This window comes from Gekko japonicus, unplaced genomic scaffold (assembly GCF_001447785.1).
Source record: "Gekko japonicus isolate JY-2015 unplaced genomic scaffold, Gekko_japonicus_V1.1 scaffold4, whole genome shotgun sequence".
Lineage (NCBI taxonomy): Eukaryota > Metazoa > Chordata > Lepidosauria > Squamata > Gekkonidae > Gekko > Gekko japonicus.
The window spans coordinates 3,260,819-3,277,898 of NW_015165234.1; positions in this window are offsets into that span (position 1 = coordinate 3,260,819).

The following is a 17,080-nucleotide window of genomic DNA, read 5'->3' on the forward strand; positions in this document are numbered from 1 at the left end:
CCTCCTCCTGGTCCCCTCCGGCCACCAGACTGGGTGCAGGGGCCGCTGCCAGCTGGCCCCATCCATCTCCATCCAGCTGGTGCGGGGCCAGAGGGAGGGAGGGAGAGTGCCAGAAGGCCACCGCCACAGAGGATGTCGGACCTTGTAGTCTATGCACTTTGCTGAGGGCGGGTGCTGAGAGTGCGCCCTGTGGTTCCTATGTGTGGCAGAGCTGGGCGCAGCGGGCTGGGCTTCCATGGTGGGTTTCGGCATACCTGATGAGGAGAGGACGAGCTCTGCGAGTCCAGGGGCGGAGGGGGAGCCAGCCTTAAAGGGCTGCCTTTCTGCCCCTGCCTAGATGGTTGCAAATGGCAAAGACTCTTCTTCCTCCCAGCCTGGCAGCCGCATCCCCAACTGACCAGAATGCCCAAACACCTCTCAGAAACAGCCTTGAGAAGGAGGGTTGCCCACAGTGTTCCCTCTAAGCTGAGAACAAATTTAGAGTCCAGGAGCACCTTTAAGACCAACAAAGGTTTATTCAAGGTATTTGTCACTGGGTGAATGCTGCTGCGGTGCTTTCCCCCCTTCTCCACCAATTCCCACCCAGTTCGGACTAGCATGGCCATTGGGAGCAATCTGCCCCATGCAGCATCCCAAGCTTGGGGGAGGGGAGGGAGAAGGGAAGGGAAAGTGCTGTCTGCTGAGCAGTCTGAAGGATACTGTCAGGCACCCAGTAAGGTGCAGTGTGCAGAGGTGCTGCTGCCTCCTTCCCAAGGGGACTTTGAGACTGGGTCAACTCGAGGCTTTTTTGCTTGGAGCCGTTTGCCTTGCATTGGGAAGGGATAATTCTAGTGGTGGGGAAAACTCCAAGAGGGAGAGCTAGAAGAGGGGATGAACATTCTTTAGGAGAGAAGGATCCCACAATGATAGTCTCTCCCCCAGCCCATTCTCCTCCATATTTCCGAGCCCAGTCAGGCACAGAGATTGGGGGGGGGGAGTCTAATGCAAGGGACTCCACTTCCCAAAGTAGTCATTTCCTCCAGGGTGATGCTCTGTATTCTTGGGGCTGTGAATCTGAGGACAGGGACTCAAACTGAAGTGAGATTGGAAAAGAATGTGTGGCTTTGTGAAAACCCTTGTGCTACAGTAATAATTATGCTACAATACAGTTTGTTAGTCTTAGGGTGCAATCATACGTACAATAAGCGGTGGCAGACATGTGATTCCCTACAGAGTAAAGGGGCGCGATCAGACGGAAACATCTGTTCAGCATCCCGGAGTCATCGGCGGGGCATCTCGTTGTGGTGTAGGAGCGTGGTTAAAAGCCACCGGGGAAAGGCCAGTATCATCTGGAAACCGCGGGGCAGAAGTCTGTTCGTGCAAATGTGCATCATTTCGGCCCGGGGCAAACAGCCTCGTTCCCACCCGCAGTATCTCACACATGTGCTCGCAGCCTTAAAGGTGCTACTGGGCTTTTTACTATTTTGTATGTTATGGCAGTGATATGAGAGCCAATTGAGCTGTGGGTCCATCTCATGCTACTGACAGTAGTTATACATTAGGCCTTTCCCAAATGGTTCTGGGCATTAAAGTGCACTTGCCCTGTGGTGATGGCAAGTGCTAGCAAGTCATAGCCAACTCATGGTAACCCTGTAGGATTTTCAAGGCAAGAGACATTCAAAGATTTATTTTATTTATTTATTTATTTGCATTTATATCCCGCCCTCCCCGCATGCGGGGATGATTTGCCATTGCCCAACTCTGCATCATGTCCCAGTATTCCTTGGAGGTCTCCCATCCAAATACTAGTCAGAGCTGACCCTGCCTAGCTTCCAAAATCTGATGAGATCAGGCTAACCTGAGCCATCTGGGTCCATGGCATGGTGCTGTGTGGGTGCTTCCCAGGCAATCATTTTCAACCTATTCCTGGGAGCCACAATCATTAGGGAAGAGCCATGTGATAGAAGTGTAATAATAATTTACTCATAGTTGCAAGAGCCAATAAGGTTTGAGTTTGATGGGGGATTGGGCAAATTGATCTAAGGAACGGAAAGAAGAGAAATATTAGCAAGCTCAGTGGTTAAGGATTTGAATTGTTGTTCAGTCGCACAGTCGAGTCCGACTCTTCGCGACCCCATGGACAATCTCCCGCCAGGCTCTCCTGTCTTCCGCCGTCCTCCGAAGTTGGCTCAATTTCATGTTCGTTGCATCGCTGACACTGTCTAACCATCTCATCCTTTGCCGTCCCCGTCTTCTTTGACCTTCAATCTTTCCCAGCATCAGGGTCTTTTCCAGTGAGTGCTCCCTTCTCATTTGGTGGCCAAAGTATTTGAGCTTCAGTTTCATTATCTGGCCTTCCAGGGAACAGTCAGGGTTGATTTCTTTGAGGATTGACTGATTTGTTCTTCTTGCAGTCCAAGGGACTCTCAAGAGTCTTCTCCAGCACCATAGTTCAAAAGAATCTATTCTTCGGCGCTCGGCCTTCCTTATAGTCCAACTCTCACAGCCATACATGACTACTGGGAATACCATTGCTTTGACCATGCGGACTTTTGTTGGCAGGGTGATGTCTCTACTTTTTATCATGCTGTTTAGGTTCGCCATCGCTTTCCTCCCAAGGAGCAGGCGTCTTTTAATTTCATGACTACTGTCACAGTCTGCAGTGATCTGGGATCCCAGGAACGTGAAGTCTGTCACTACTTCCACAGCTTCCCCTTCTATTTGCCAAGGAGTGATGGGGCCGGATGCCATGATCTTAGTTTTTTTGATGTTGAGCTTCAAGCCCACTTTTGCGCTCTCCTCTTTTACTCTGAGCAAGAGGCTCTTTAGATCCTTTTCACTTTCAGCCATTAGAGTGGTATCATCTGCATATCTGAGGTTGTTGATCTTTTCCCCAGCAATCTTAATTCCCGCTTGTGATTCATCCAGGCCAGCATTTCGCATGATGTACTCTGCATATATATTAAATAAGCAAGGCGACAATATACATCCTTGTCGTACTCCTTTTCCTATGCTGAACCAATCAGTTGTTCCATATCCGGTTCTAACTGTCGCTTCTTGGCCCTTATACAGGTTTCTCAAGAGACATGTGAGGTGGTCTGGTACTCCCATCTCTTTAAGGACCTGCCATAGTTTGTTGTGATCCACACAGTCAAAAGCTTTAGCATAGTCAATGAAGCAGAAGTAGATATTTTTCTGGTACTCTCTTGCTTTCTCCATAATCCAGCGAATGTTGGCAATTTGATCTCTAGTTCCTCTACCTCTTCGAAACCCAGCTTGTACTTCTGGTAGTTCTCTATCCACGTACTGTTGAAGCCTAGCTTGTAGGATCTTGAGCATGACCTTGCTAGCGTGTGATATGAGTGCAATTGTGCGATAGTTTGAACATTCCTTGGCATTGCCCTTCTTTGGGATTGGAATGTATACTGATCTTTTCCAATCCTGTGGCCACTGTTGCGTTTTCCAAATTTGCTGGCAAATGGAGTGCAGCACTTTAACAGCATCATCTTCTAAGACTTTGAATAGCTCAGCTGGAATACCATCACCTCCACTAGCTTTGTTGTTAGCAATGCTTTCTAAGGCCCATTTAACTTCACATTCCAGGATGTCTGGCTCGAGGTCAGTGATTATACCGTCGTGGATTTGAATAGAGCTCTTTATAGTCCAATACTGAGGACACTTCCCTGGGAGTAAGCCCCCTTGGATAGACCTCAGTAGGATGTCTCTGTCAGACTGATGAGGAATTGTTATAAGAAGGGGATAAACAATTAAAGTATATGAGAGAGAGAGAATGTCTGAAAATGTAATATAGGTTTCTGTGGACTGCCTCCCCTATTATATCACACAGACCTTGCAATAGCATTGTAGCTAACTCCACCTAAGAAACTTCTGTGCTGTTTCTATCATTTCTAAGATGTACTTCACACCAGCTGTGCATCTCCGTTCCTTTGCTTTCTCAGGTCCTAGACTCCTTCTTTTTCTATAACCATGGATCTACATCCCCTTCCTCAAGCCTTGCTGCTTGTTCCAACTCTCTAAAGTCAGAGCAGTTTAGCCAGTGGCAGCCCAAAATACATCTGCCTGTCCAGGAAGTTCAACTAAATGCCACTAGAGGTTTTGTCACCACTGCTGTATCACTTAATGCATTACAATATAGGTTCATGTTCAGGCTATAGTTTATGATGTTTTAGTTTGGGAGATCTGTTCTCTTGGTCACATCAGTTGGTGCTATTTTTTCCTGTAAATTCCTCTTCCATCACAAGCGACTCTGCTGCTCGCATGTTATCTGTCAATCCCCTCTTTTTCCCACCCTTCCTCCAGTCTCCCTTCCCTTATACTGACCTCACAACAATGGCAATATCACCCAGCCTGATGGAGCTTTGACTCTTGGAAGCTCTTGTTGGTCTCTAATCTGCTACTGAACTCAAAACTAACTGTCCCGGTATCACCAAGTAACTGTCATGCAAAATGTAGATCTGAACATGGGTCTCCTCGATCCACACTGGTCTTCATGCCATTGGTCCATCTACTTCAGCATGGTCTGCCCTGATGCAGAAATGATGCAGAAATGGTTCACCGAAATGATTGCATCTTTAATTTCGTTGTACTATGTACAATGACAATACATTATATTATTATTATTATGCAGGTGATCTCTAGAGATCAGACAGAGAAAGATCCTTTCCAACACCTGTTCTCTTAGACCTCCTAGGTTTAAACCTTTATCCTTTGGCACACAAAGCATGGTCTCTCTACCATCAGTCCATCAGTGTCATTATTGTCTACTCAGACTGGCAGAGGTTCTCCAGGGTTTTATGTAGAGGATTTTGCCCATGCCGTGCTTTGTTTCTGAGCCATTGGGGTCTGGTTAGGGTGGTTCCCAAGGGTTCCCAGGCCCTTCTAAATTTCTGGAGAGCCCCTTCCTAAATCCCACATGGCTCCACCTCCATAAATAGCGACAATGGCCTGTGATGTCACTGGCTCCCTAAATTTCTGGAGAGCCCCTTCCTAAATCCCACATGGCTCCGCCTCCATAAATAGTGACAATGCCCTGTGATGTCACTGGCTCCTCCCTATGATGTCACTGGGCCTTGGTTCTTTTAAGGACCTAGCACAGCAATGCCTCTGGCCCAGCCCCAGGCCCTTCCCCCCCCCCAGAAATGGGAAAATCTATGCCCTTGCCCATGCTCTTACCCCTGAGAAAGTCTCCTGCTCACATCTCCTTAGATGCAAGCCAAAAAATTCTTTGCAGGATCAGACCCTGGGGAAGAAACATGGGAAAGGTTGGGGCTGCTTCCTTCTGGAGTTATTTAGTTAAGTTTCAGTCCTCTCTAGGCCCTCTGCTGACTCTGCTGTTTCAAACAACCATTGTCTCAACTCTGTCTCGTTCCAGTTTGCCTGTTAGCCTTACTTGAGCTTGGTGTGATAAGGACACACTAAAAACCCAATTTAGCTTACAGTCCCAGCTCTTTTCTGATGTCTACTCACAAAGACTGCCTATACCTTTGCTAGATATATTGTGTGTAGAGGACTTTTGTAAGGTGGAAAGGGCTATGGTGCTGCTTGATGGAGCAGCTACACTCAGAGGCCATCCTCTAGAACTCCATTCTCTTCCCCCATTTTTCACCCCCCAACAACAGGCAGCTCTTCTGCTCCTTTGGATGATGGGTACAGTCCTTGAGAATATCATTCCAGTCGGTTAGCAGACCAAAGAAGGAACACATGGGAATGTTTCTTATTGGGACCAGTGTAAGAATACAAGAACAGGTTTGAACACATGACACAACAACATTAAAAACAATCTGAACAAAGTTTCAGAGGGTAGCTATAAAGTACTGAGACTGATGCATAGCACAGTGATTTCAGCTCATACTTTATTGGTTACATGGAGAACTTGAGATGCTTAGTCTGGCCCAAGGCCAGCTTTTATCCCCATAGCAAACCACACCCAAACACACACCCACACCCATGATACGCTATTTACAGTGCCCTCGAGTCCCATAAGTCCCTTCTCGGATCCTAGCCCTCTGATAGGTGCGGGCTCAGATCCATTCGAGCTATTGTCTGTAGGAGCAAAGCTTGGGCCCTTTGCATGGCCATGTGCGGACCCGACCACATGCGTGGTACACAACAGTAGCTGAGATGGTCTGCACTAGAATAGCTAAATCAGAGTACAGTAGTTCCTAAGAGATACATCTGATGAAGACAGCTTTGACTCTTGAAAGCTTCTACCTCTGAACTCTTGTGTTGTAAGGTGCTATGGGACTGGAATCTAGTTAACCCAAACAACAACAACAAACTAATCAATAAAATGAGTTGAACTCAAATCCAAATAAAATGTCCTTACGCATCTCTACTGCTTCTTCAGCTGAATATTTGTATCCTAGTCTTCCTCAAGGGGAGTGTTTTAGTACTGGCTTTTAAAAGGAGACTATAAAATCTCTAGCATAACAGACGGGGGGACAAATTCCAGAAAATTTTTTAGTAACTAATGACTAGGTCTTATTGAAATTAATAGAATTAAAGTGACCAGTTAAATGCTTAATAGCCTAATTCTATGCAGACAGGCAAGCCTAAACCCATTAGTTTCAATGAGTTTAAATCTGGGTAGGACTGTGCTACATGCCTGCAACTTCATGCACATTTACCTGAGAGTAAATTCTATTAAAAATTACAATGAGTAACGATCAGGCTGCATGGTCCACTGATTTCAATGGTATTTAGTCATGTCTAAATTCAATAGATTGTGACATGGTACTTTAGATTCTGCAAATGAGAACTCAGACAATCAATTTTTCAATCAAGTACATGATATTCCAATAGTTTCACACCTCCAGACATGCAGTGTGTTGTGGAATTAGGGCTGGATTGAGTCTCAGTTCTCTGCTAAAACTCTGCAAAACCTCTGGAACAACTATGATACTTTATTACTTTATTATTATAATTAGCTTCTATAGTTGAAACTTCTTGTTCTGTTTCCCAGGAGGCTTCAGGCTGCTGCTATATGCTTGTGTGGCCTTCAGGATATCACTGTACACAACTTTGCCTCACATGACTTTTGCTTTTTGGGAATGTTTATCCTTTGCAAAAGTCAGAATTCACTATCAAATTCTAAATAATTCTGATACATAAGAGTATCAGAAACTAGCTTCCTCAGTTCTGTGAGTCACCCTAGCTTAACCCAGCTTTCCTTGACTTTCCCGACCCCAGAGATAGAAAGAAAGGGGCTTACTTTGTTGTATATATCAGATGTTTGTCAAATGCTCATCACAGACTCGATTGACTGTTACATTATCTTCAATGGGTGAAAGAGGGTACTTAATATCTGATTTTAGTCTTGTTCCTGGTTCTTCTGATCAATTACCCACAGTTATGGGTCTTGGCAGAACAACCAAGGATATCCTCTATAGAATTACAAGTGCACTATTTATGCATTGGGGCTGTGTTGAAATATTCTGTGTTGAATATTGAAATGCTACAAAAATGTTTTCTGATTTAAGAATGTGTAATGGAATAAATTGAGTCTTGATTTAGAACAAGGGTCTCTCTCTCCTTTGCTGAAATTGGGAAGCCAGCTTCTCTTCCTTCCCAAAACTGAACACTGGGAATGAGGGTGCATGAAAAGGTTCCTGCACCCCTCATTTCCCCAACTTTATGACAATATCTTAACTATATGCCTGAAAAAAATGCAAATTCCTCAATGAAGAGTTAAACTTTTATATTTGACCCAGGAAAAGTAATACATGTGAGGGGGCAGTATGCAAATACTGCCATTTTGAAAATAAAGAAGTTTTCTCCTGCCTTGGAGGTAGAATAAATGGTGAGATATTTAAGTTGTAAGAAGATAATTTTAGCTTAAATAGCAGGAAAAACTGTAAAGCAAGTTGGCATTGGGAAATATTGCCTTGGGCAACTGTAGCGTCTTTCATTAAATTGTTTAAGAAAAGACTGGCTAATTATCTTGTAAGGAAAATTTAATGTATCTTTGGGACCAAATGGGTCATTTCATGGTTTCCTCCTATTGGCTTCAGCTTGCTCAGACCTAATGAGGCCTGGGAGTTGCTACAACCATTGCTTATGATAATGGACCACCCAGGATTCTCCCAAACCTTCTTTGAACAGTCCATTATGAACGGACAACAGTAATATGGGCCCTATTGCTAACATCAAGAACAGGCTGGGGGCATAGGCAACCAGATCTGGGGTGAGCTGGGGGCTTGGAGGCTAAAGAGTAGCAGGCACAAAACATAAGAACAAAATGCCAGAACCCTCCCAGCCTCAGCTCCTAAGATCCATGGTTCTAGCCCTCCATTTCCCAGCATTCCTGGACTTGAATATCTTTACACACAGAGATCACTTAGGGGCAAACTATCATTGCATGTATATGTATGTAACAAAGGCCTGGATTTTCCCCCCAAAAGTTTCATGGGGCTATTATCAGTTGTTTTTCCACTAAAAATCATGTCCCATCAAAATACCCCCCCCAGTAGGCTTCCAAATACATAACTGCAATCTATGTATGTTGTTTGTCCCTTGGTCACCCTGTTTCGTGGAAACTGTAGGTGTACATAGCACCAGTGAGCATAGTGTGATTGTGAATGAGCTGTGCATGGACCAAACCAGTGAGCATAGTGTGATTGTGAATGAGCTGTGCATGTTCTGTTTTAAACCAACTGTTCTTTTATTTTCTCTAATCTGATCTTGATTTCAAAATAAACCTATAAATTGAAGCCTATGCCCTTGTGTCATTGTCAATGGTCAGCTGAGAATTATGTCTCAAACTATTGTCAGGAATCATGTAGTACGGATATGAGACTGGCAGCCTGGATGGCACTATACCTGAGGAAATCAAATATTCAGTATAAAATTATAGCAGACTCCTGGAATGTATTGTAAATGAATTAAGAACCAATTAAGATGCATTTGAGTACCTCAAGGGTCTCTGCAGTATAAAAGGTTAAACAGGCTAATGCCCCTCAGTTCTATATGGCTTGCTGGCTGATATTTACAAAGGCCAGAATGGTGTTACTAGATACCTGAGAAATCTCTTGTATGAAAATCTGAGCCCTCTACACAAATATGACAACTTTTGGCATTCTCATACTCAAATGTGCAACAATTCCACACTAATTTTGGTAACAATTGTTTTGGGAATTATGGCACGTTACTAGATCCTAATATGGTCATTGCCAGGCTTAAGTAAAAATATAAATGGGTTTGTTTATTCTTTAGTGTAGTTGTTGCCCCTGCCAGGGAAGAGATAGCTGTTATGAAGATAAAATGGAAGAGAGGAAAATTATGTAACCTGCATTGGTTCCCCATACTGGAGAGAAGGGTAGGGTATAAATCAAGAAAATAAAAATAAATAAATTAATTAAAGGATGTGTCCTTACAGCACTACTGGAGAAATGGAATTCTGAAGTTTTAGCAGGCATATATGTCTGTGACATTAGGTTAAGTGTGACAGTGGACAGTCAATATGCCTGGGACCACTGTTGCTTGAAGCTGAAAGGAGAAACTGCTGGGGAAAGTGGCTGCTATGCGCCTCCAAGGCAGTTTCCTGAGGTGAAGTGATGCATGGTGCTGATGTACAGAAAAGAAGAGAAAGCGCAGGATCAAGCTAAAGTTACATTCTGCTCCTCTTCCCTATCTCTCCTTATATATAATTCTGTTTTGGTCATGGACTCTCCTCAACATTCCACACGGCACCCACAGCCTTTGGCTCCCTGATCTGTCACTCAGAAGCTGTCCCTATCCACTGGCTGCATTGCCTGAGTCTCGCCTCCAATATTCTAAACAGTTTGCTGTTCCTCTCCCCCCAATAGCCAGTGGGAACACAGAGGTTATTTGCATATGCGGCTTGATTGGCCTTTGCCTCTAACATTCTAAACAGTTTGCTGTTGCTGTGGGAGTCACTGAATGTGTCCTAAGGTAAAATAAATACCCCAATCTCCCTGTGGGGCTTGGAGATCTCCCAGAAATCATCGTGTTCCCCAGCCACGGCACATCATTTCCCCTACAGAAAATTTCCCAGCTATTACAACTGATGTCCAGATGACAAAGATCAGTTCTCCTGGAGACAATGGCTGCTTTGGCCAGTGGACTCTATGGCATTATACCCTGCTGAGGTCCTTCCCCACCCCAAACCCTGCCCTCCCCAGGCTCTACCCCTCAAACCTACAGGTATTTCCAAACCCAGAGTTGGAAACCCTGTAACTGGGTATGGAACCACTTTCCAGACCCTTGGAAACCAGTAGACATGGCATACGAGGAGGTGCTTTTCTACCTTAGCTGCCACTGCATAGCCCCAAATTAACATAAGCCAACCTCCAGGCAGCACCTGGAGATCTCCAGCTATTACAACTGATATCCAGATGACAAATATCAGTTCTCCTGGAGACAATGGGAGGTACTTTGGCCAGTGGACTCATTATACCCTGCTGAGGTCCCTCCCCACCCCTTCCCTCCCCAGGCTCTATCCCTCAAATCTACAGGTATTTCCCAACCCAGAGTTGGTAACCCTGTAACTGGCTATGGAACTGCTTTCCAGACCCTTGGAACCCAGAAGACATGGCATAGGAGAAGGTGGTTTTCTACTTTAGCTGCCACTGCATAGCCCCAAATCAACATAAGTCAGGGGTGGAGGGAACCATAACTGTTACCATGAGGCTGTCCTCCCATTCTACCCACTTGGGGCAGCAAAATAACTTGAGACAGCCCTGCCTTATAGCTAAGCAGAAGGAAATAAACATGGCTTGTTCCCTCTATTTTCCCTTTCCCTCTGCTGCCCCACCAGCCACAGTAGGGACACTCACCTGGAGCTTCCTTCTAGATCTCGTTGTATTTCTTCCCACAACGGGCCTTACTCCTAGTATAACAATAATTCTGTTCAAGCACTGAGGGTTTGGGAGGCGGGATTAGTATGAGCAGTAAAAGAAAAAAGCAGAGAACACAAACTCGTGCTGCTGGTATAAAGTTGCTGCTTCTACACACAGGCTTCTTCTGGGAATAAAAAAAGGTAAGTGGAATTAAGCTCCTCAATGTCTGTCACCCTATTTTCTAACATTTTGGTTTCTTGTGAGCAGAGACAGGGGAAAGGAGTGGTGAGCTCTGAATCTGCTGACAAGCTGACAGGATAGGACATTTACCAGTTCCAGCAAATATCTCTTGTGGGAAGAGACATTTGGAAGAATGGGTGAAGTTATTTGTAATACAGTTTACTTCAGAGATCTGCATGACACCTTCAAGTCAAGTCAAGTTTATTAATACGGTCAAACGACCAGCCAATAGAACGATTCCAAGAATAATAATAAAATACACAATAAATACATAAGTAGCTAGTAAATACATATAACGACTATATATAAAACCTTTAAACGAATACAGGAACAATACAATATATCACTGAAACACACCAATACAACGCTAATTTGTCATCAGATCACTAACTAGGGTATAAGCTTCCTCTTTTTAAGGGCCAGAAAGCAAAATTTTGCCACAGCTAAAGATATCCTCTCTTGTGAGAGAGGCTGGACGTAGAAAATGCAACTGGCCCAACTAGCTTCTGTGGTAGAGTGGGAATTTGAACCCAGGCCTTCCAGGATCCTAGTCCGTGCCACGCTGACTCTCACTATGCCATGTATAGATGGTGTACATATAGGAACCGTACTAACTGTGTATAAAGGTCTTGTGATGTGTAGACAAGCAAAGCTGCAGAGCAGGGCTCTTTTTGTAGAAAAAGCCCAGCAGGAACTCATTAGCATAATAGGCCACTCTTCCGTCTGGACCTCTATATCTATTAGGCGTTGGGTTACTATAGATTTAGCTTTTGTCAATCCAAGCTCCAAAAGACTTGCAGGATGAAGCCCGATTGATCCAAGCTTGCCTAATATTTTGGAGGACCATTCAGGATATGGATTGGCAGCTAAAAAAGATGGAATTAGGCCTGTAGGCTTCAAGTGCGTTCTTAACCAATACAAAATTGAAGCAATCCAGATTTTCGTTTCTATTTTTGTCACCCCAATCTCCTGCCTAAGAACTACATTTGCTGTGCATTTAGGCGCATTAAATAATGCTCTAATAAATTTAGATTGAACTTTTTCCAGATCCTTAAAATTATTATCACTTAATGTAGTTACTTGCATACCATATGTGAGTTGGGTTAAGACCTTTGCGTCAAATAATTTCAGAGCCGCTAAAATTACACCTTGGCCCTCCTTCCTAAAAAATCTGATAATAGCATTAACATTTCTCTCAGCAGAACAGATTGTAGAAGTTATATGGGCTGAGGAGCTGCCATTATAGTTGAAGGTAACCCCTAAATACTTATATGTTTTTACTTGCTCTATGGAATGTCCATTTATTCTCCAAATATCTTTCTTATAAGCCCTGTTAAAACGAATAATCTTGGTTTTGGAGTAATTAATTGTTAATAATTCCTCATTACATTTCCTACTAAAGGTTCTTAAGGCCCGTTTAAGACCAACTCTAGTTTGGGACAGTAAGATGGCATCATCCGCGTACATCAGTATTGGAACCGCCTCTCCTCCTGAAAAGTTAGGGGCGTGGACGTCTATCCCATGAAGAGACTGAATAAGGGAATTAACATATATATTAAACAGGGAGGGGGCAAGTAGACAACCCTGTCTTACTCCCTTCCGAGAGGGAATAGATTTTGATAACATTCCTTCACCATTACATCTGATTTGTAATTGCGTATTCTCATGGACTTTAATCATCAGATGCAGAAGTCTTTTATCTATGGTTGAGCAGTTCAGTTTTGCCCAAAGTCTACCCCGAGATACAGAGTCAAAGGCCGCCTTCAAGTCCACAAAGGCAACAAAAAGAGATTTCTTGGCAGCTCTCATATATTTTTGAATAAAGTAGTCTAGCACAAGGCAGTGGTCGAGAGCATGACACCTTTATCACATTCATATAACATGTTCGGTGTGTATATTGTACTATGTAAAACTGATACCACATAAAAATTGCAGCCATCTGCAGAAAATTTGTTTTTAATTTAATTTGGCATAAGAGGAAAGCTCTGCATTTATTATTTCTTAGCTTTCCAATAAAATAAATCAGGAATCTTGCTCTACAAGCATATTTTGCACCTCAGCATCTTTCTTGTGTTGCAGAGGACCCTAAAACATGTGCCAAATCACAACCATCAAGAGACCAGCCACTTTGGGGCTTTACTGAAAGCCGGGGGGGTACCCTATTGCCACAGCAGTGGCATTTCTTCTTAAATTCTAATCTTCCCATTTCCTGAGCATGGGTTCTATTTGTGAAGAGATTTGCCCAAGACTGCCTTCAGCAACTGTTCCAGATAAGTTCTGCAGATTCACATTCAGCCGCATGGATCTTCTGAGTGAAGCCAAGCCCCATGAATGCACAAAAACAACTGTCAGCACTGGAACATGCAGACAAAGCGATCTTCCCAGTTCTTGAGCACTCTGACACAGCCAAGTACTCCAGAGAAGTGAAAGCTCACTTTGCATAATTAACCCAGATTTCACTGTCTACGTGTACTGCACACATTGTGCCATTTGGCCTGAACTGCCTTTGACAAAGCTGTGTCTGATCAATTAGGCTTGCATGCACCATCACCCTTTGTCACATTTCGTTTCTTGCTTTGCCCCACATTGTCTCTCCTTTGTCCCTGTGCTGTTTTTTCATGTTTGTGGCAGACACACACACACACACACACACAGAGAGAGAGAGAGAGAGAGAGAGAGAGAGAGAGAGAGAGAGAGAGAGAGAGAACATGCTGAAATAATTAAGGGTCAGGAGAAAGAATGAGAGACAAACAGCAGGCTGGAACAAGTAGATTGTGCATCTTGGACTTGGTGCATCTTGGACTTGAAGAAATAGGCACTTCCTGTACATCAAAGTATCCCAATTATCTTCATTCTTCATTTACAAGACTATTACTTACATCTGCATGCATTTTCTTTTCATCTATGCTTGTAGACACTCTACTTCCACTTATTTTTACAGGAAATAGTTTATGTAATTTCTGAAGACAGTGGTCTGAAATGGCTCCTTTGCTGAATCAGATACTGACAAGGATGCAAGCCATAATGGGAAAAGATGACACAGAAAATGCCGTAGTTAGGAAACTAGTAAGTGAATTGTGGAAAGCAAAATGTCTAGAATCTACACTGTATACATATGTTCCACCACAAAGAATGTTGTGGTTGAAGATTTCTGGATGGAGACAGCAAAAAAAATTATCCACAGTACAGAACATTCAGTACTGCAACAATATCGAGTATTTATAGACAGACTAAGCACTAGTAAACAGAATTTGCAGTCTGCTCCTCCACTCCAAGCCCTCTCTCCAAACTGAAGTTGCTTCCGATATGTATGAGGTGGGAAGTCTCATAGATGCTGAATACTCCCTCTCTGTGCCTTAGCTTGCTGACTTCTAGGTGCTATCCACTATTGTTAGGCAGCCCATGTCTCAAGTTTTCCAGTAAAATATCTCATTTTCAGATTTTTAGTAGCTGGGGGGTAAACTATGTCCTGAAAAATATCAATCACCAACCTCTTGAATTCAAACAATTAGAAGCTGTTCGCTTCCACAGCAAGGATAGCCAATCCATTTAGAAAAAATAATACCATTCATTTGTTTTTTGTTTTTTCAGAATCAATGTAGGAAACTAGAATTTAGGAAAAGGTATGCTTCATCTGTAAAGAAAAAAGTCCTGTAGAGCAAGTTCCAAAGCCAATATAATGATAGTAATACCAATAAACCCTGACCTGGATAGCCCAGGTTAGGTAAGGCTGATCTCGTCAGATCTCAGAAGCTAAGCAGGGCTGGTCCTGGCTAGTATTTGGATAGGAGACCTCCAAGGAATACCAGAGTCATGACATGGAGGCCGGCAATGGCTAAACCACCTCTGAATGTCTCTTGTCTTGAAAACCCTACAGGGTTGCTGTAAGTCAGCTGTGCCTTGACAGCCCTTGCCACCAACACGAAGACCAAAAAGACAAAAGTAAAAATAACAAATGATGAAAAAAGGGGAGTCTCATGGCATCTTAAAGATTTATATGGCATCAGTTTCTGTGGGTTATGCTATGCTACAACTAGAGCCTACAATCCTTAACCTTTTCTCAGAAATCCCAGTTACCCCCCCCCCAAAAAAAAGCAGTCTTGTCCCCCCAAAACACACCCTACTCCCAACTATAGGCTATTCACACTGCATTGTTTCCCAGTTGGGTACTCTAAGATCCCTGTCACCCTACTGGTCCATTCTAGGATCCTAGCAAGCTATTGTTATGCATCCCCAAGCTAAGTCCTTTTGCAAGTACAGTTCAGGCTCAATACTTAACATCCAGTTAAAAGGATCACTTGTTGTGAAAGTAAGTGATGTAAAATACCTCTCCTTGAGACTTTGGAGAGCTGCTAGCCAAAATAGACAAGACTGACCTTGATAGACCAATTGGCAGTTTCATATGTTCAAGCAACTACTGTGGACAAAATGGCATGGGGCTGCTGGGAGCAGGAAAAGTCAGGTAAAATGACCATGTCCCTCTTCCATTTGCTGAGGAGGTTGGTAGAGCAATCTGCCCACTGTTTTACCCAATTGCACCTCTTCCTCAATGCAGCCAACTCATGCTGGGTAGCCTTTTGTACATAAGGGTTCCCCAGCTTATGCACTGTTTTTGCAGGTGTCATGAAGGCTTCTAGGGAAGACAACCTACTGCTGTGAACATGTGGAATCCGAACATTAGGCTCAGATCCTATGGAGCACAAGCAGAGCTGCATTGCATAAATGGTGAGTTTCTCAATTACTCCCACTCACCACAGTCTTCTATTCCCTCTGGAATCATGTCCCCATGTATAAAGTACTGAGACTGAAGCATCGTTGAGTCATTTCAGCTCATACTTTACTTAAGTGATTTCAGGAAAAGAGAGATATAGTAGCTAGCCCGAAGGCTGCTTATATGTCCGTTCACAACCACACCCATTACAGCCACCCACACCCGTGATAGGCTATATACAAGAGTTACAATCTCATAGGTTTCTCTTTAGAATCCCTACTCGCCAGTTGGCAGGTTTTCAGATCCTAGGACTCTATTGTCCCTTGTAGCGAAGCTACGCTAGTTTGTCGGGCCACATGGCGACCCGCCCGCGTGTGCAGTTCAGCTAGTACACAACACCATGCATTGCTGGATCCCCAGAAACATCATGAGGGTTGTAGTGGAGTGTGACTGTGGAAGGGGGAAATCACTAAAAATTGCTTCTCTCCTCTCTTCTGCTAGTGGCAAGATTGCCTCCTGTTTAGTCAGCAGACCATCATGGCTGTTTATGCACTTTGCTTAATTTGATAATAACCAGAGTCATCTCTCTCAAGACTGTTTTTAAAAAATTAATAAATTGGTCTTGATTGTACATTTTTATTTTTTATTTACTGGATCCTTTCTCTGCTCTAGCCCTAATTACTTCTGCTTAAATGAAATACCTGTGTTTGGAATCAATATCATCTGTATATATATACTAGAAATAAGGCCCGTTGTGGAAATAAATACAACGAGATCTAGAAAGAGGCTCTGGGAGAGTGCTCTGGCTTTGGGCAAACAGTGTCAGTTTGCTGTGGTGACCTCAGCAGGGTATAATGACAGAGTCCACTGTTTTCTCCAGAGGAACTGATCTCTGCTACCTGAAGAGCAGTTGTAATTTTGAGTGATCTCTAGCCCTCACCTGGAGATTGACAACAATTGTTACCCAGGATGAAATGACTGGTTTGGAGGGTGGAGTCTATGGCAGTGTACCTGTCTGAGGTCCCACCCCTCCTCAAACCTCACCCTCTTCAGGCTCCATCCCTCAAGTCTCCAGGAATTTCCCATCTGGAGTTGGCAACCCTATCAGGATTGGCCCCAATGTGGTTTCTCCCAAAGGCCAAAGTAGGTGACAGGACCAAGCTTAGATGCCTACCAACAGGCACTGAGGGGAATGTAGGGTTGCCAGCTCTAAGGAGGGAAATACCTGGAGGCTTGGGGGGTGGATTCTGTAGAGGGCAGGGCGACGGAGGCATCGGCCTTCTGTCCCCCGCCATGCCCCCCCAATCTCGGCCCGGGCGACCGCGGCTCCCGC